This window comes from Rutilus rutilus (genome assembly GCF_951802725.1).
Source record: "Rutilus rutilus genome assembly, chromosome: 9".
NCBI lineage: Eukaryota > Metazoa > Chordata > Actinopteri > Cypriniformes > Leuciscidae > Rutilus > Rutilus rutilus.
The window spans coordinates 39706601-39726547 of record NC_140223.1 but is presented as its reverse complement, the minus strand read 5'-3'; the positions used below and the strand labels follow the sequence as shown (position 1 = coordinate 39726547).

The 19947-nt window shown below is 41.5% G+C and overlaps 1 long non-coding RNA gene across 1 annotated transcript; it reads right to left on the bottom strand.

The window, feature by feature from the left end:
- Nucleotides 1-13227: 13227 nt before the first annotated feature.
- Nucleotides 13228-14464, bottom strand: LOC311296363. Its single transcript, XR_014628572.1, has 3 exons — nucleotides 14439-14464; nucleotides 13880-13935; nucleotides 13228-13748 (listed from the first exon to the last, which is right to left on the bottom strand). It is a non-coding gene; the product is annotated as an uncharacterized lncRNA (long non-coding RNA).
- Between the last annotated feature and the right edge of the window lie 5483 nt (nucleotides 14465-19947).

Below are 19947 nucleotides of genomic sequence, written 5' to 3'. Positions count from 1 at the left end.
GCTAACTAATGACCTCACCAGTGCCACTGCCCCGTTTTCTGTAAGAACTGCACGGGTTCATTCTTCTAGATCGTGTTGTGCTTGTTTTTGAGTGAAATCTGCCCTTGCATAAAACGCACACTGGTGAACATTAATGCCATGTTCGCTGAGAAGATATGCCTCTCTGGGTGTTGGTGGTCTTACAGCAGGTGAACCCAGGAAGACTACATTTGGTTTAATTACACAGGTTTTGGCAAGTTTGTACCCATGTAACATCTGCTCAACAAAGGCATTGCTTAGTTGATTATTGCTGTAAACGCTTGTCAAAAGGCTTGGGACACTTGAAAAAAAAAAAAAAAAATGCTTTGACAATTCACTCTGGAACTGCCTGAGTGCCATGGAAGAGCTTTTGCAAGTTGCCATTGTGACTTTCTAAGATAAAAGCCCCCTGGCACCATAGTGGACCCCAGTTTCTCACAGATTGTGCTCTAAAATGTGCTCATTGAAACTGACATGACATTTGCCATACAATCTCTCAAAACGGCTCACAAGAGTTTTCAACAGATATTCAAAAATGTCCCTGTTAATTTACAGTAAACTACAGGCACACTGTAAAAAATGTACCAGTATATTTACAGTAAAGTACTGGCAGCTGTAATTCTAACATTTCAGTACAGTTTTAAACTGTACTTGCAGCAATGGTTACAGCAATAATTCTACAAAACATAAAAAAAAATACATAATTAACTTTTCTAGTATATGTAGTATAAAATGTATACCGACATATCAAACTGTTTTTCACTAGATGGAGAGAAAATAAATAAAGAAGAAATTATTTGCTATTAAAATACAAGCAAAAAATAGGCATTTAAAAATTGGCTGAAACTGACCCAAACTGAATCTCAGCATATTAGTCCAGTCATTTTAAGCCAAAATGGGGGTCAACCTTGAACAAATTGCAACAGAAGCAAACTCAACTGATTTTGTATCCTCATGTCCTGAGTAAGGGAAAAAAAGTCCTGAAGAATCCCATAAGGGGAAAGATTCGAAAAAGACCCAAATATAGCCTATTCATTCTCACGTGAATAGGGTAACATTTTTAACCTTTAGATATCACCATGAAAACCTTAGAGTTGATTACTTACATCAAGGCAAACAAAAAATGTATTACAAGTTTTTAGAAATTATTTGTTAACATGGACAAACGGTGCATAATCTAATTACGTATGTGCTAATTTGCATAAATACCACAACAGATCTAAACATTGGGTATAGCAGGTGAACATGTCTTGTTGAATCTTGTTGACCCATAACAGTAAAATACTCATTTAGGCTACCCATGAGCATTATAGAGGCAGGAAGAAGTACTTTAGAAACCAGCCTTTATTGCAGAGATGGGGTTTGGGGCTGGGTCCGTGGGACTGTTTCTGGGGATTCACTTTTTATTTTACCTACCTTTTGTCTTCTGCATTCTCCTTACCATTGTCTCCTGTTCTTCCCTCAGACTCGTCCCCCAGAAACAGTCCCACGGACCCAGCCCCAAACCCCATCTCTTAAAAATGAATAAAGGCTGGTTTCTAAACTTCTTCAACAAGACATTTTCCCCTGGCTATACCCAATGTTTAGATCTGTTGTGGTATTTATGCAAATTAGCACATACATAATTAGATTATGCACCATTTGTCCATGTTAACAAATAATTTCAAAAAACTTGTAAAACATTTTTTGTTTATCTTGATGTAAGTAATCAACTCAGTAATTTTCATGGTGATATCGAAAGGTTAAAATATTTACCCTATTCACGTAAGAAAAATAATGAATAGGCGTATGAATAGGCGATATTTGGGTCTTTTTCTGAAACTTTCCCCTAATGGGATTCTTTGGGGCTTTTTTATTATTTTTTCTTACTCAGGACATATTGAGGATACAAAATCATTTGAGTTTGCTTCTGTTGCAATTTGTTCACGGTTTGCGTGTTCGACCAGCAGTTGTAACTTGTGACGTCACAGGCAGCGCGAGTTCCATATGACGTCACAGAGTGAGTTGTTCAGGACAGCAGCGGTTATCAGACTCGGAGTCACTACCAGACGAAAGTGTTACAAACCCAGTCTACCGCTATAAACAAGGCAAATAGTGTCTACACAGCTCTTTGAGATTCAGAATCTGACAGAATACGGTGTCATTTAATATACAATATAAATTGAGTTACTTTGACGGAATCTTCAGCTCAGGTGATCATAAACAGTAGTTCAGTAGAGTCACTAGCGGACGAAGTGTACAAACGCAGTCTACAACTGTAAACGACAGCCAGAGACGGTGTCAATCTGATATCATGTCTGTAAACTTCGCACCGGAGCTGGAGAGCTTGTCCGAGGACGCTCGGCCGCTGAGAGGCGCTGTTGAGTCCGCTAGGAGAAAGCCGAAACGCAGGACAACTGATGCGACCGACCAGAGAGTCGCTTGCGAGGACCACACAACAGGTACCGAGTTAATACACATCAGAACTGACACACAGTCCGGCATAAATGGTAGGACTTGTATGTAGCACACAGCATATATCAGCAGCACTGTGCGCTTGTAATGGGCTCTCGGTGCACTAGATGGCGCCAATGAGCTTCGGCGATGCGCGTGTGTGCATGTTTACTTCCCACTCATCCAGCGACTTTCCCATTTACTGTAAGGAGAAACTTATATTTGAAACTTGGCTGGATATGAAGAATGTTTTTACAATATAGAGAATTCTTATGGTGCTCTAGAAAACATCATTGTTATATTGTCCCAGCTGCATACGACCAGCGGGCCAGTGCGCGGGTTAACCATCATTTGCAGCAAAACCATTAACTAATACAAAGAACCATGGTTTTACTACAACAAGTATGGCTTATCTATGATTGTTGTAGTAAAACCTTAACTACAAATTGAGCCATGGTTTAAAAACTTATGGTTACATAGTTAGTTATGATTACCATACTTTTACTTTATGTTTACTGCAATAAGTTGAACCATGGTTGGTAGCCTACAAAAAGATAACGTCATAGTAAAAACATAGATCTAGTGCTTTTCACAATACAAATATGAAAACTCATCTCTTCCGAGAGCACTTAACCTTAAAAAAAAATCCTTTCCTTTTCCCTTAATCCTTCCTTATCTGGCCTATGCTATGCATAAGTCGTGGTAAGTTAAATAGACAAAATTATGCTGTCCTTCAACATTTTTTAAAGGGAAAGTTTGCAGATTTTTTGCAAGTGAATCATTGAGCTGTAATCTGTGCTAATAAAACAGATGTTTCTAATCAATATTTGTTGTTTGCAGAAAACCAGACAAAACGGACGAACTTCTTGAAGAGAGGATGGAAGGCTGTGAAACATTCCATCCAAACCCGCAAAACCAAAGAGCATCCTCTTGTGCCTGAGCAGGAGCCATCACAGGTTCATCCAGACACATCCAGCGTAGAGCCGTCAGCCGGCACAGATGCGCTCGAGTCCGAGCCGACAGACGGTGAGTCTCCAGTTATTACCAGCTTTTCTCAAGGCAGTCAGTTCCCTTCAGAGAAACATTCACAGAATTTCCCTCAGCACTCGGTTGTAATGATTGTAAAACCTCTCATTTGCGTAATTAAAAACTTCAGTTCACTGTGTAGCTGCTCCCTCAATCGTGTAGTTCAATTTTCCATATTTATTGTAAGTCATTATGTCAGTATCAGTATTTGCTTTCTACCATGCACAAATAAAAATATCACTCAACTTTTGCTGTGTAATTGTAACAATGAGCACTCAAACACACCGAGCGAACAATTACTAAAAACACACACAAAAACTGATTTTGCACGGGCACTTTGCACTAGTTTTTAATTAATACGAGACAAGCTTTGTTGTCATCCTTTCAAAACTGCTGAAAATCACACCATTTTAAGATGAGTGATGATTATATCTCCCTTATTGCAATACTCAACTGTTCTTTAAGATATTTTGAGATAAAAACACTTCTTCTTTTATGCCAGGTCCCTCCGAGATGGAGCAAACGCCGGACACAAATCCTGTGTATCATCATGAGACGATGATGTGCCTGCCAGGACAGGTCTGTGAAGATCTGTGTGTGCCAGGTCCATCCAAGATTAAGGAAACACAGCATGCAGATCCTGTCGATCCTGTGCCAGATCCCTCCAGTAGTGATCTGGATGATAGTGAGTCATTATTACATTTACATACAACATCACGTAAAGTAACTTCTTGTAGCTGATTTGCAGCAGATCAGAAATCAAAAGATTGAAGTCTTTTAAGATGGATATTTTAATTTTATTTTATATATTTCTGTGCTATATTTTATTTTTAAATGTAGTTATATTCACATATTTGTATATTTACAGTAGGCATAATTGGTCCGGGAATCAGACATGCGTATGTTCATGCACCACGAGTCCGAGTCAATGTTCTCTTCATGGACAGAGTGTATTTCATTCACCTGATTTAAACATGCGTGCATTTAAATGTCATTTACTCATGGAATAGTAATATAGATCTTAGTATTATTTTAAGTGGTGTATCATTTTCTTTAAACAACTATTAAAGATCATTCTCTGGCTTCTCCGGCTCTCTGCACCGGCGTCTGCACAAACTCGCTAGTTTGGAAATCCAACGTGGCGGCCATATGCAACCAGCCCATTTCTCTAGTGTTCTTGGAAATGGTCTGAGCCTCTTCCAGAAACACAAAGTTCAATGCAAAACCTGCTGATTATTCACATGAATTAGCAACATAAAGCAGCTCTACTCTAGGACAGTTTTACTGGTGAATCATACAGCTGTAATCGGTGCTAATAAAACAGATGTTTCTATCAATATTTGTTTCAGGACACTCAAAATGGAGAAACTTCTTCCTGAGAAAGTGGAATGCTGTGAAAAGTTTCCTCACCACTCCGTCAACCCCCAAAGACAAAGGGTTTCGTTTTGTGCCTGGCCAGGGGCTTCAGCCAGCAGACAGTGAGTCTCCAGTTATTACCACTCCGATTCATGTCCATTTCAGTCTGATCTTTCTGGTGTTGTAAACTATTTTCCTTCTCTATTTAGGGATGTGATTATAGATGATTATATGATTATGATTATAGATTTCTTTGGTACGATTATAGTCTGAGGAATAATCACGGTTTCACAATTATTATGCATTCATAAATTTCACAACAATGTATACAATCACATGAACCCTCTTTAGATTCTAAAGTGTTATTTATTGCTGCCTTTGACACCAAATAACCAAATAATACAGCACAAAATAATAATAAAGACAGAAGTCCATCTCTCCCGTAATTAAAGTAAGGTGAGCTCTTCTCTGTAGTGTGAGTCAGTATGAGGGGGACAGGCGGAACTGCTATTGTCATCAACTGTCATCCATATGAATTCATTTTAATAATTGACCTAATTGTACATGTGAAATGCACTCACAACGGCGCGATTAGAAGAGCGTTCTGTGCGTCTCTGATAAACTCAGACGTGCTCTCGTGCGTTGGCTGGCGCTGAGCGCTCAGTGCTTTTCATATCTATCTTTATATCAGATATTCATTGTTTTCAACCACATAATGTTATTTGGGTTTTCATAGATGTAAATAGACATTTGAATGAAGTACTATATATAAAAAAGACACTGATGGCTATGGAAGCTGCAATAATAATCCTTTCAATTATAATTTGACGAAGTGTTTTATTTATACATCAGATACATATTGTGTATGAAACAAAGTTTATTGTTCTCCCATGTTCACTGGCCACGTACTTTTGGGAAAAATGGATGTTATGTAAATCTGACAGATCCTCTGAATTGCGCATCGCGCATATTATCAACTAACATTATAAAGATGTTTAAACAACAAAACACATTCACTTCATATTTGACCATATCATAGAATTCAAGATATAAGCGACTTACATTGCATTTCAAGGTACACATTTCCGTCTCATGCTGTATATTAACATGCTGTTGTTTGTTTTTCAGGATTCTTTGACTCTCTTTATGCTACAAGTGATTTCTCTACAAGCTGGAGTAGCTATCGCTGTGGTTATTTTGGACACAAAGACAGCCAAGGCAGACGAGTATGTTGCTATTTCTGTATACACTTTTTGCCTCTTGTTTTCTTCTGTCTTTAGTCTTTCAGTGTTTACAGTTTTGACCAGAAATGTACAGATTGTAGAACACCATGTACACAAACAAAAATGGATCAGTTTACTTATGTTAACGAAACATTTTCTTCATTTTTAGGTGGTCGTTAAAGATGTTTCGAAGCGCCAGCCTGAAAAGCTGGTGGAATTGGTAAGTTGCTAACTTTATTCTTCATGAAATTCTCTAAGGACTGTTTTATTAAATTCTAATTTGGTAATTGATAAATTGCTTTATGTAGACAGTATAAGATATAATTGAAAGGCTAGAAACATCCGTTGTAAAGTGCATTGCTTTCATCGTTCATTAAGCCCAAAGTATGTGCTTTATTTACTAATGGCTTGAATGATTTGACTACTCTTTAGTCAGGACAGTCCTAGGGTTTACTTTGAAAGGCTTGTGAGATGGAAAATGAAGTATACTCTGGACTTTAATTAGGATATGTGAGATCAGTTCAGAGACACCTAACCTTTTGTCAATCTCTTTTCTTTAGGCTGGGTATTCCATACCTTTGAGTCGAGACGCAGCTTCAATGTTGCTGCTACAAGAGCCTCCAACTTGCAAACATATCATACATTTAGATGACATGTTTGTCATGAAAGAAAAAGACATCTTGATATTTGAATCAGCAGCTGAATACGTGGCCTTTTGTGATTACATCGAACAAAACGGAGGTCACCTGACCGAAAACACAGTGAAATGCATCTTTGAGCAACTCATTGCTGCGCTGCAGCACTGCAGGGATCGTGGTGTTTATCACAACACAAATATGAAGAACATTCTCATCAACCCAAACACCCTGCAAGTCAAGCTGGTGGACTTTGAAAATGCAATGCTCATCGAAAAAAGACGTGAGCTGGCTTTTTGAACACTGCTCACTGTTGACGTTTTTGATGTTTGATGATGTTTTACTAAACATTGAAAATGTATTGCTTACGTTTTTATCACAGCGGTCAGAGAGTTCGCTGAGTGGACATTGACTGAGCGCATATTCAAACTGATGGATCATCTGGTCATAGGAAGAAGTCCTGTATTTGAGGAAAGAGCACGTCTGTCCAAAGGTGAGACCCAAAACAAGGTCCAAATGGAAATAACATTGCTTGAAAAACATAAAGCTCGGACACAAGTGACAGTAAAATAATTAGTGTCAAGCCTTGATGAGTAAAGTGTAAAACACAATAGATTGACAATTAATATTTAGCTATGAATAAATGTTTATGGGCATCCAGAGAATATCATAGTAACATCAACAAATGCAGTGCATTTCATGGTAACATTACCTTACGTGAACTACATATATCAAATTCTGTTAATGAGTGTCAGTAAGGACAAACATGACTAATCTCCTCTCTTCTGAAAACTTTTACAGAGTTCCAGAATCTTTTTTTTAATCTTCATTACAGATCGACAAAGTTCACCTTAGAAGACTTTTTAGATCATGACTGGTTTAAAAGCCCTTCTTCGAGAATAAATGAATAAATGAAGAAAAAGTCTGCCAGGGGAGAGGGACTTTGCGGAAGCCACATTAGATTAGATTAGATTAGATTCAACTTTATTGTCATTACACAAGTACAGGTACAAGGCAACGAAATGCAGTTTAGGTCTAACCAGAAGTGCAATAGCAGCAAGTGCAGGATATACAGTGGTTCCATAAGTGCAGAACATGGATATGTACTGAATAAATATAGAGTTGAATACTATTATAAACAAAAATTTACAGATAGATTGTCCTATGAATATAATATACAGATAACTATTACTGTGAACAGAGTTTACAGCTAGATATGTACTGAATATAATAATATACAGATGGCTATTACTATAAACAGAATGTTTACAGATAGATATGTACTTAATATAATATACAGATGGCTGTTACTATAAACAGAATTTTACAGATAGATATGTACTATGAATATATATACAGATGGCTGTTACTATAAACAGAATGTGAGCATAATATACAGATGGCTATTACTATAAACAGAATTTAACAAATAGATATATGTATAAGTTAGGCTAATGAGCAGTATAACAATGGATTTAAAGTAGTGCAAATAAAGTTTGGACAGAAGCTATCCGAGTGAAAGTGCAGTGGAAAGTAATTGCATATTACAGTTAAGGTACGATATTGCAATGTATATATAAACAGTCGGTACTGTAAATAAACAGTCGGCAGTGCAAATTGAGCATATTCCAGTCAAGGTAGTAGTGCAAGATGCATATGTAAACAGTTGTTACTGTAATAACAGTCAGCAGTGCAAATGAACATTATAGTATTGCAAATAACAAAATGGAGGCAGGTGTGAGGAGGGAGAGGAGAGTCAATCAGTATATGAGGGGAGTGGGATCAATGAGGGTTAGAGTTTAATAAAGAGACAGCTCTGGGGAAAAAACTGTTCTTTAGTCTGCTGGTCCTGGTCCGGAGGCACCTGAAACGCCTGCCGGAGGGCAGGAGAGAAAACAGTCTGTGGGCTGGGTGAGAGGAGTCCTTAAGGATGCTGCGAGCTCGATGCAGACAGCGTTTCCTCTGGATGTGCTCGATGGCAGGTAGTGGAGTCCCAGTGATGCGCTGGGCGGTTTTCACCACCCGCTGCAGTGCCTTGCGCTCTGCAACAGAACAGCTCCCATACCACACTGTAGCACAGTTGGTCAGGATGCTTTCTATTGCACAGCGATAGAAGTTCACCAGGATAGTGGAGGAAAGCTGATTCTTCCTCAGTGTCCTCAGGAAGAAAAGGCGCTGGTGAGCCTTCTTGACCAGGCTGGAGGTGTTGGTTGTCCAGGTCATGTCCGCCGAGATGTGGATCCCCAGGAACTTGAAACTGGAGACACGCTCAACAGCCATTCCATTGATGTGGATGGTGTCGTGTGTGCCTCTTGACTTTTTCCTGAAGTCCACGATGAGCTCCTTCGTTTTGGTGGTGTTGAGGAGCTGGTTATTTTCAGTGCACCATGTGGCCAGGTGCTTGATCTCCTCCCTATAGGCAGTCTCATCGTTGTTGCTGATGAGACCAATCACCGTAGTGTCGTCCGCAAACTTGACGATGGAATTAGATCCGTACACAGGCTTGCAGTCGGAGGTGAAGAGGGAGTAGAGGAACGGGCTTAGCACACAGCCCTGTGGTACACCAGTGTTGAGTGTGATGGATGTGGAGCAGTTGGAGCCTGATCGAACATTCTGGGGTCTGTTGGTCAAGAAGTCCAAAATCCAGTTGCACATGGAGGTGTTGAAGCCCAGGTCTCCAAGTTTGGCTATTAACTTAGTTGGGATGACAGTGTTGAATGCTGAGCTGAAGTCAACAAACAGCATGCGTGCATAAGTGTTCTTATTGTCCAGATGTGTGAGCACAGAGTGCAGTGCCATGGAGACTGCATCCTCTGTGCTCCTATTGCTACGGTAGGCAAACTGGTGTGAGTCCAATGTGGATGGTAGAGAGTCTTTTAGGTGTGCCAGGACCAGCCGCTCAAAGCACTTCATTACGATGGGTGTGAGTGCTACAGGGCGGTAGTCATTAAGGCACTTCGGGCTGGAGTGTTTTGGCACTGGCACAATGGAAGTGCATTTAAAGCATGTTGGTACAGCTGCTTGGGCAAGAGACAGGTTGAAAATGTCTGTAAAAACCCCAGCGAGCTGCTCCGCACATGCCCTGAGTACGCGTCCAGGGATGTTGTCTGGTCCAGCAGCCTTGTGCGCGCTGATCCTGCTCAGTGCATTGCAGACATCTGTGGAGGAGAGTGTGATCGGTGGGTGGTCAGCTGAGGATTTGAGCTTGGTGGCAGTTTCTCTGTTGTCTCTTTCAAAGCGAGCATAAAAGTCATTTAGCTCGTTCAGGAAGTTGACATCAGTGGCTGCGGGGGTGGAGTGAGAGGGTTTGTAGTCACTGATGGCCTGAATGCCCTGCCACATGCGCCGAGGGTCAGCGTTGGAAAAGTGTCCCTCTATCTTAAGCTTGTAGCAGTGCTTGGCCTCTTTGATGCCCCTTTTCAGATTTGCTCTGGATGTGCTATAGGCTTGTGCATCTCCTGATCTGAAGGCAGTATTGCGTGTCTTCAATAGGAGTCGCACTTCCCTGTTCATCCATGGCTTCTGATTTGGGTATGTGGTGATCTGCTTCTGGGTTGTAACACTGTCAATGGTGGTATTAATATAATCCAGTACAGAGGAGGTGTAGCAGTCAATGTCCGTGTGAGAGCCACTGGTGGCTTGAGAAGCAAACATACTCCAGTCTGTGTGTAGAAACCTTTCCTGGAGTGAGAAATCTGCCCCCGCAGGCCACACCTTGATGGTCTTCACTGATGGCTTCACGCGATTGATCAGAGGTGCATATTTGGGGGTGAGGAACAAAGAAAGGTGATCTGACTGTCCCAAGTGGGGGAGGGGTGTAGCGACGTAAGCTTCAGCCATGTTTGTGTAAACATGGTCTAAGGTTTTGTTTCCTCTGGTGTGACAGGAAACATGCTGGTGAAATTTCGGTAGCACTGACTTTAAGTTTGAATGATTAAAATCACCCGCAACAATAAACGCAGCTTCCGGGTGAACGGTCTGTTGTTTACTGATGGCTGCGTGAAGTTCTTTCATAGCAAACTTGGCATCAGCATCCGGGGGAATATAGGCTGCAGTTATAATAGTGGAAGTGAACTCCCGCGGTAGATAAAACGGTCTACATTTAACCATGAGAAACTCAAGGTTAGCTGAACAATGTCTCCCAACAATAGCAGAGTTTGTGCACCAAGCTTTGTTAATGTAAATGCACAATCCACCACCTCTGGTCTTACCGGAGCCATCTAATGTTCTATCCGCCCGGAATGTATGGCGTCCCGCTAGCTCAATAGCGTTGTCCGGTATTCCGCTGTTTAACCATGTTTCCGTGAAAATTAGAACATTACAGTTCAAAAGTCTCTTGCTGTATGTGATGTTGAGTCGAATCTCCTCCATTTTGTTCAACAGCGACCGTACATTGGCAAGGAAAATGCTGGGTAAAGAGAGCCGGTGTGGTGTTAGCTTTAGCTTAGCTCTTAGTCCTCCGCGCTTCCCCCGCCTTTGTTTACGATCTCGCCGGCGCCTGCGAGCACTTCCGCCCGGCCGGGCAGAGTGCATAGCCTCGGGTGATCTGGCGATCTCAGGAAGGAGTCGAAGGTTGTCCATAAAACTGTCGGAAATTCGCAAACCAATATCCAAAAGCTCACCTTGGGTGTACGATGTTAAGGCACAACTGTTCTGGACGAACAGACCCGAAATGAGCAAGAAAAATACTGCTAAATTACAGAATCTGGAGAGACCGCGAGCCTCGCGATGTACTCGCGCCGCCATCTTGGATCTTGGACATCCTCCACAAGCTCCGCATCGTCCAAATGCCGAAGGGGTGTGAGAGTTGCGCTTAAAGAAGATTAAAGTGTTATGGGTCTGTGAAGGACTCAAATGCAGGATGACAATTAACAGCTTTATTGATAAACCGATGACACGACGAGGTGGGAGAAGGTAGCAATCCAAACAATAGGTAGAGATGAGACAATGACAACAGCTGAGCAGCAGATGTAATGAGGTGTCCGTAGGCTGGAGTGAAGATATGGCAGATCAGAGTGAGACCAGAGGTAACCAGCTAAAGCCAGACAGGAACTTCTTTTAGCTTGGCGCTCGGGTATCTCGGGCTCAGAACAGGGCTGCTTGCTGGACAGGACTTGCACAGGACTGGAACAGGAAACAAGACAGACAGAGCCAATGGCAGTAACCAGAGCACTAACAAACTTCTACAACAAAACACTAACGATTTAAGAGGAACAATACTAAGACACAGTAGTACTCTGAGGTACAACATTTAACGAACTGGCAAACACAAGAGGGAAAGAGCAAACATAAAGGGAGCAAAGAACATGAGGAACAGGTGAGCACACTCAGACAAACAAGGACTTAACGAGGAGACAGGTGCAAACACTCAAACAATGACTCAACTAAACAAGGGGGCGTGGTAACGGGAAACAAGGAGGAAGAGACAGGAGCACATGGCAAACACAAACAAAGGCTGCGTTCCAAACCGCATACTCAATGAGTAGGTACTTAATTTCAATGAGTACTTACTTAACGAGCGCTAAAAGAGTAGGTACTTTATAGCCAAATCTCGTTGAGTATGAATGAGAACCGGACATCTGCCATGTTGACGTTATCATGTGACCTAGGCCTACTACGCGTTATCACAAGCGCAACAACTTAAAAGATTCGAACGGACACGTTTAATTCATCTATCCGTAAATCTTGATATTGATTAAACTTGCTCATTTTGTGGTCTTTTTGAAGAAACTGCTGCCCATTTATTTTGTGAATACATTTAGGGTTGATTAAAGTTCTTATATTTAACCCTACTAATGTGAACTACCGTTTTATCCTTAACGATGTTATTTATTTTTATTACGAAATCCCAAAATTGCCATCTCTTGAATATGTTGTTAATTTTTTATATCCAAATATTTTCATCCACAAGCAAAAGTGGCTAACTGCTTTATTTTTTCCTCTTTTTCTTGTTGAATTTAACTGTCGTTTCATCTCTCAGGCCCATAAATAACAAAAAATGCTTTTTTTTTAAATGTATTATAATGAATTATTTAAGAAAATATATATTAAGATATTCAACCAGGTTCTTTTTTCCTGTGTAAAAAATCTCAAAATATATATATATTATGGGTTTACATACATAATGAGATTTTTTACAGATCTCATAACATCAGTAACTCGACAGCCCTACCTAGAACGGGTTTCCTCAGCGTTTGTAATGTCTGCACAAAGGGCAGCTGTGTGAAGATTCGCCTTTGGAGAAAACTGTTGATTTTATACTCGAAAAATGTAAGTATCATTAATATTAAAAATTAATATTACCTCAGAATGAATTGCATTTCTATCCCACCCCAAAATATACAATAATAACAACGATAAATGCTGACCAATACTTAATTATATGACTTTTTACTGAAAATTATATAATTCAATAAAACAAACAAATTGTAATGTATGTCATATGACAGAGCTATGCATGATTGAATACACTCTAGATGTGTATATAATGAACATATCTACATTTTCTTTCAAACAATTAAATAAAACATTAAATAATTATATTTTATTTACTGACAACAATGAGAAATATTAATAAATTAGTAAAAGAATGAATTAAAGTCACCATCACACAATAAACAAATGCACAAGTCAACACATGAAACAAAGCTTTATTCAAACTACAATCATGTATGTAGGCTACAGGCGCTGAACCCCATATCCTTCTGCCATCTCAACACAGCAGTTCCCATTCTGCAGCTTTATTCTGATGAATCAGCTGACCGTCAGAGCTGAGCCGTGCCTGAGGTTGTTGTGTGATGTGTTGTGCTTCACAATCTGAGGCAAGTGGAGTGATGTAGGGACCATCTCTAGGATTCAGCTCTGGGCTCTTCATCCTCAGCGCTCACACCAGCCTGCTGACATTTCAGATCCTACAAAATACACAAACATAACACAAAAGCAGTAATTTTAACCACACAATGTCATTTGATTTCAGTATTATTTAGAAGACAAAAACGCTTTTTTTTTCACAAATGCCGCCATCATCTTTCTTTGCAGGTCCTGCTCCACAAAAGCTCTGCAGCAAATGCACAGAAATCAAGAATCAGAAAAGCGCTGTAATTGCTCTGTTTGAAATTACAATAATTAAAATAAACTACAACTTAATATTGAAATAGTTGTTGTTATTCATTTCTGTAGTATACTCACTCAAAGCCTTCATGAGCAACTCTCCACCGGATAAACACACATCTGTTCATCTGACCCTATAACATCCAGACAAGATCCACGTTACCTCTGTGATTTATGAACTCAACACTACATTTACATGTTGAGGTTGTTTTAACTTTTTATCCAACATAAATGTTCCTCAATTTATCAACAGTAATGGACAAATAAAATAGATAACTTATGTTTAACGTTAGTTACTTTATAGATTTGTTCTACATAATAGCACACATTTCACTCAGATGTCTATTTCATGTTGTGATATTTCAAGATTTTCCTGTCAGATGTAAATAGAGTTAATAGACATTTAAAATAAGCGTCTTTGATGTATGGTTTGTTTATGTAAATCCACTTTAGAGACGTAACTTACGTGTCCTTACTGGAGCTCCCCTGTTAGCTAACGTTATACATAATAAAACGTGTTTTTACAGCAAAATCACAACTATACTATACTGTGTAACGTCTTTACACCTTCAACAATTCAACAGTTTACAGTAGTTCAACACATGCAATTTTAACAAAAGGAACCGTGTTTACTCACATTTGAAAGCACCCGCGTCGCTGATCGTATAATGACGTATAATGACGTATAATGACGTATAATGACGTATAATGACGTATAATGACGTATAATGACGTATAATGACGTATCCTCTCGCGTGGCCTCCTGGGATAGAAGAGTATCCATCGGTCGAGCACTCGAAAATCTGGCCGAAAGCAGTAAGCCATCCGGGAACTTCTCGCCTACTCTTTCATGAATACTGATGTTTCGAACGTACTGCTTCCTTCACGTACTGTTTTCGCCTACTATATAGTAGGAAAGTAGGCATATTGGAACGCACTTAAGTCCGAATCTCGCGATAATTCGTACGTCACCCAGGTAATTCTCGCCTACTCTTTTGGATTCGTACATACTTTTTCGCTCGCCTACTCTTTTTCCCATACTAAATAGTAGGGAAGTATGCGGTTTGGAACGCAGCAAAAGACACAGCCATGTGTTTAAGCACAACACAAACAGAGACATGAAACAAAGACAACACAGACAAAGCTGACAGGGCAGAACCCTGACAGTACCCCCTCTCTAATGGACGCCTCCAGGCGTCCAAAACAGGCATAGAAGTCCACGGGGGCAACAACTGGGGAGGTGGGTAGGGCGAAAACATGGAAGTCCCAAACTGACCAGGGAACACAGAGGGAGGGAAATGGCAGGTGGGAACAGACCCGGGGAAAAGATTAGGAGCTGAAAAAGGGGATACTGGCTTATAACCAGGAAACACAGAGGGTGGAATGGGAACTTGATATGGGGCACTTTGGGGACCAGGAACTGGCCTAGCTGGTCTGGGCTTCCAAGGGGGCTTGACAGACCTGGGAGCAAAGACAGGGCTGGTAGGATCGGGGAAAGTCTTGGAAACAGGTAAGGGGACTGACTCGGGGACGCCCTCCTGGGCTGTGCAGACATGCACGGGGACTGACTCGGGGACGCCCTCCTAGGCTGTGCAGACATGCACGGGGACTGACTCGGGGACGCCCTCCTGGGCTGTGCAGACATGCACGGGGACTGACTCGGGGACGCCCTCCTAGGCTGTGCAGACATGCACGGGGACTGACTCGGGGACGCCCTCCTGGGCTGTGCAGACATGCACGGGGACGCCCTCCTGGGCTGTGCAGACATGCACGGGGACTGACTCGGGGACGCCCTCCTGGGCTGTGCAGACGTGCACGGGGACACCCTCCTGGGCTGTGCTGACTGGAGCAGAAGGCTTGGAAACAGTGCTTTCTGTAGCCTTAGCGGGCTCTGGGACAGCACCTTCTGTAGCATCAGTGGGCTCTGGGACAGCACCTTCTGTAGCATCAGCGGGCTTTGGGACAGCCCTTTCAGTAGCATCAGCGGGCGCTGGGACAGCGCTTTCAGTAGCATCTTTTTTTTTTTTTTTTTTTTTTTTTTTAACCTTTATTTAACTAGGAAAGTCACATTGAGGTTAAAACCTCTTTTACAAGTGAGACCTAGTCAAGACAGGGTCAGATAGCAGGATTAAACAGATAACAAACCACAGACAAAACCAACGTCATCAATAAATACAACCAAGAATACAGCAGCATAAACATTTAGGTATTACCTTATACCCTAAATAATACTGTTCACAGAAACAGCATTAATAAAATCATATTAATGATGAATTTAAGTGGAAGTAGAATTATCAAAACATCTGCACTTAGCAATGACCAATTTTTTTATTCTATGTTTAAAATCATTTAAAGAGATGAGGGATTGTAGTTTAAGTTTAGTCTGCACGTCATTCCAGGACCAGGGGCCATAATAGAACAGGCTTAGCTTTCCAGCCTCTGTTCTAATAGTCGGCACTTTAAACTGCAACCAGTTATGTGACCTGAGATTGTAGGAGCTTTGAAATGATAAAAATTTCCTATATAAATATTTTGGAAGTTTTCCTAAAATAACTTTATAAATTAAAATATACCAATGTTCAAGCCTGCGCATATGCAGAGATGACCATCCTACCAAACTGTAAAGTAAACAATGATGTGTCCTAAAACTAGAATTGGTAATATATCTGAGAGCAGAGTGATAAAGGGGGTCAAAATCTGCGGGCTCAGGAAATGCCCTCTGTAGCGGCAGCGGGCTCGGGAAACGCCCTCTCTGTAGCGGCAGCGGGCTCGAGAAACGCCCTCTCTGTAGTAGCAGCGGGCACGGGAAACGCCCTCTCTTTAGCGGCAGCGGGCTCGGGAAACGCCCTCTCTATAGCAGCAGCGGGCTGAGGAAAAGCCCTCTCTGTAGCGACAGCGGGCTGAGGAAAAGCCCTCTCTGTAGCGGCAGCGGGCTCGGGAAACACCCTCTCTGTAGCAGCAGCGGGCTGGGGAAAAGCCCTCTCTGTAGCACCAGCGGGCTCGGGAAACACCCGCTCATTAACAGCGGTGGGCTCAGTGAACGCCCTCTCAACAGCAGACTTGACTAGTGGACAAGACAGGATTGACAGGCATCTCAAGGATCTTGACAAGACTAGTTAGAAGTTCAGATAAAGCCTCTGCAGCAATGACAATAGGCATCTTGGGACTGGGATCAGTAAACATAACAGGACTGCTAGAGGTTGTCTCAGAGGGAATGATATTGCTTATCAACGGCATGGGAATTGAATTCACTTGGCTTGACACCTCAGAAACCACTGGATCTGGGGCTTGGGAATGGAGAAATGAAGACTGTTCAGCACGTACCCTCAGAAACCACTGGATCTGGGGCTTGGGAATGGAGAAATGAAGACTGTTCAGCACGTACCCTTCTCTCCTTCCTGCTACGACGAGCTGATACTGCTTGCTGGGCTGTTTCTGTAGTATCTGTAGCCAACTTGGCCAACCCAGGCGGAGAAGCAGTAACCCTCGTAGAATCAGCACTGACTGAAACAGATTGAGCAGGCTCTGAAGAGACAGGATAGTTCTCGTTAGTAACAGGGAAAATTACAGGTTAAGTCGACAGACTCAGAGATGACTGGAACAGGCGTAATTGACTGAGGGAAGGCAGCGGTTGACTTGGCTGTGTCATGAAGAACAGATGGAGACTCAGATCTTGAAGTGACCGGGAGTGACATAATTCTCTGAGAGAAGACTACGGTGGATCTGACAGTGTCTTGAATAACAGACAGTGACTCCGATCTTGGAGTGACTGGGGCTGGCGTTATTGTCTGAGAGGTGACAGCGGTTAATTTGACTAAGTCTTGAATAACAGTTAGTGACTCAGATCTTGAATTGACTGGCATTATTGTCTGAGAGGTGATAGCGGTAGATTTGACTGTCTTGAATAACAGATGGTACCTCAAATCTTGAAGTGACTGGAACTGGCATATCTGTCTGAGAGACGACAGCGGTTGATTTGGCTGTAGCTTGAATAACAGATAGTGAGTCAGATCTTGAAGTAATTGGCATAGTTGACTGAGAGATGACAGCAGTTGACTTAGCTGTGTCTTGAATAACAGACAGTATTGGGACTGACCTGGATGTCTGAGAAGTGGTGGGGGTTGGTTTGACTGGCTCTGAGGTAGATGTGGTGGACTGGACTGCCCTATCCCGTCTGGATCTCAGTCTCCTCGTAGAAGCCAAAGGAGGATCATAAATGTGACGAGACAGGCGGGGAAAGTTGAAGGGAGATGCAGGTGGGCTTGGCGGCATTCCCCACTTACTGCGATTACCAAGGTAACTAACGAAACCCCAGAAATCCAGAACACGGAGAGAATCCATCTCCCATGCAGGCAAGGGGTCATCCAGGCAGGAGTTAAAGATATCCTTGAGAGCTGCATCATTATAATCTAGCCCCCTAGACCAGGTCCAAAACATCTGGGCAAAACCCCCAACTCCTAAGCCATCCTGGCGAAGAGCAGTGAGACTACGATGACGGGCCATTCTCTCTTGCATGTTGGCGGGTGGCAGGACCTTGATGCTCATCCTGCTGAGTCCTGTATTGGCCAGTTCGTTCTGTTAATGGGTCTGTGAAGGAGGACTCAAATGCAGGGTGACAATTAACAGCTTTATTGACAAACAGATGACACGACGAGGTGGGAGAAGGTAGCAATCCAAACAATAGGTAGAGATGAGACAATGACAACAGCTGAGCAGCAGATGTAATGAGGTGTCCGTAGGCTGGAGTGAAGATATGGCAGATCAGAGTGAGACCAGAGGTAACCAGCTAAAGCCAGACAGGAACTTCTTTCAGCTTGGCGCTCGGGTATCTCGGGCTCAGAACAGGGCTGCTTGCTGGACAGGACTTGGACGGGACTGGAACAGGAAACAAGACAGACAGAGCCAATGGCAGTAACCAGAGCACTAACAAACTTCTACAACAAAACACTAACGATTTAAGAGGAACGATTCTAAGACACAGTAGTACTCTGAGGTACAACATTTAACGAACTGGCAAACACAAGAGGGAAAGAGCAAACATAAAGGGAGCAAAGAACATGAGGAACAGGTGAGCACACTCAGACAAACAAGGACTTAACGAGGACACAGGTGCAAACACTCAAACAATGACTCAACTAAACAAGGGGGCGTGGTAACGGGAAACAAGGAGGAAGAGACAGAGGAGCACATGGCAAACACAAACAAAGAAGCCATGTGTTTAAGCACAACACAAACAGAGACATGAAACAAAGACAACACAGACAAAGCTGACAGGGCAGAACCCTGACATAAAGAAAATAGTTCAACGATACCGACTAAGAGGTCCTGCTTCCAGAGGTCATAGATCCTCTTCTTAATATCATTAATTTGTCTTTGTCACTACGATACGTACCAAAAACCTTTAAGCTGGCTATGATTAAACCGCTTGTTAAAAAAACGCAACTTGATCATAAAAAATTAGTCAATTACAGGCCGATCTCGAATCTACCTTTTCTGTCAAAGATACTAGAAAAGGCAGTATCCTCACAACTATGATCCTTTTTAGAAAGAAATGATATCTGCAAGGATTTCCAGTCAGGATTTAGACCGTACCATAGTACTGAGACAGCCCTCATTAGAGTCACAAATGATTTGCTCTTATCATCCGATCGTGGTTGTATCTCTCTATTGGTGTTACTCGATCTTAGTGCTGCATTTGACACTATCAACCACAACATTCTTTTAAATAGACTCGAACATTATGTTGGCATTAGTGGAATTGCATTAGCATGGTTTAATTCATACTTAACTGACCGTTATCAGTTTGTTGCAGTAAATGAAGAGATGTCTCATCGATCTAGGGCTGGGAATCGATAAAAAAAAAAAAAACTAATTAATTGCACAATTTGCTGTAATTAATTGCAATTAATTGCATTTCCCCCAAGCTTGTAATCATCAATATTTAAACTTAGAATAACCTAATTAAATTAAACAACACAAGAAAAAAAAAGGAACAGAAAATAGCCCTGTATTAAAATAATATTAAACATCAATATATCAATATATTATTCTTTTTCGATAATCAATCAACATAATCAATTTAACTTTTTTTATTTATTTTTTTACTAATTATCAAAATAAAATATAGTCCTACAAAGCTATTATTA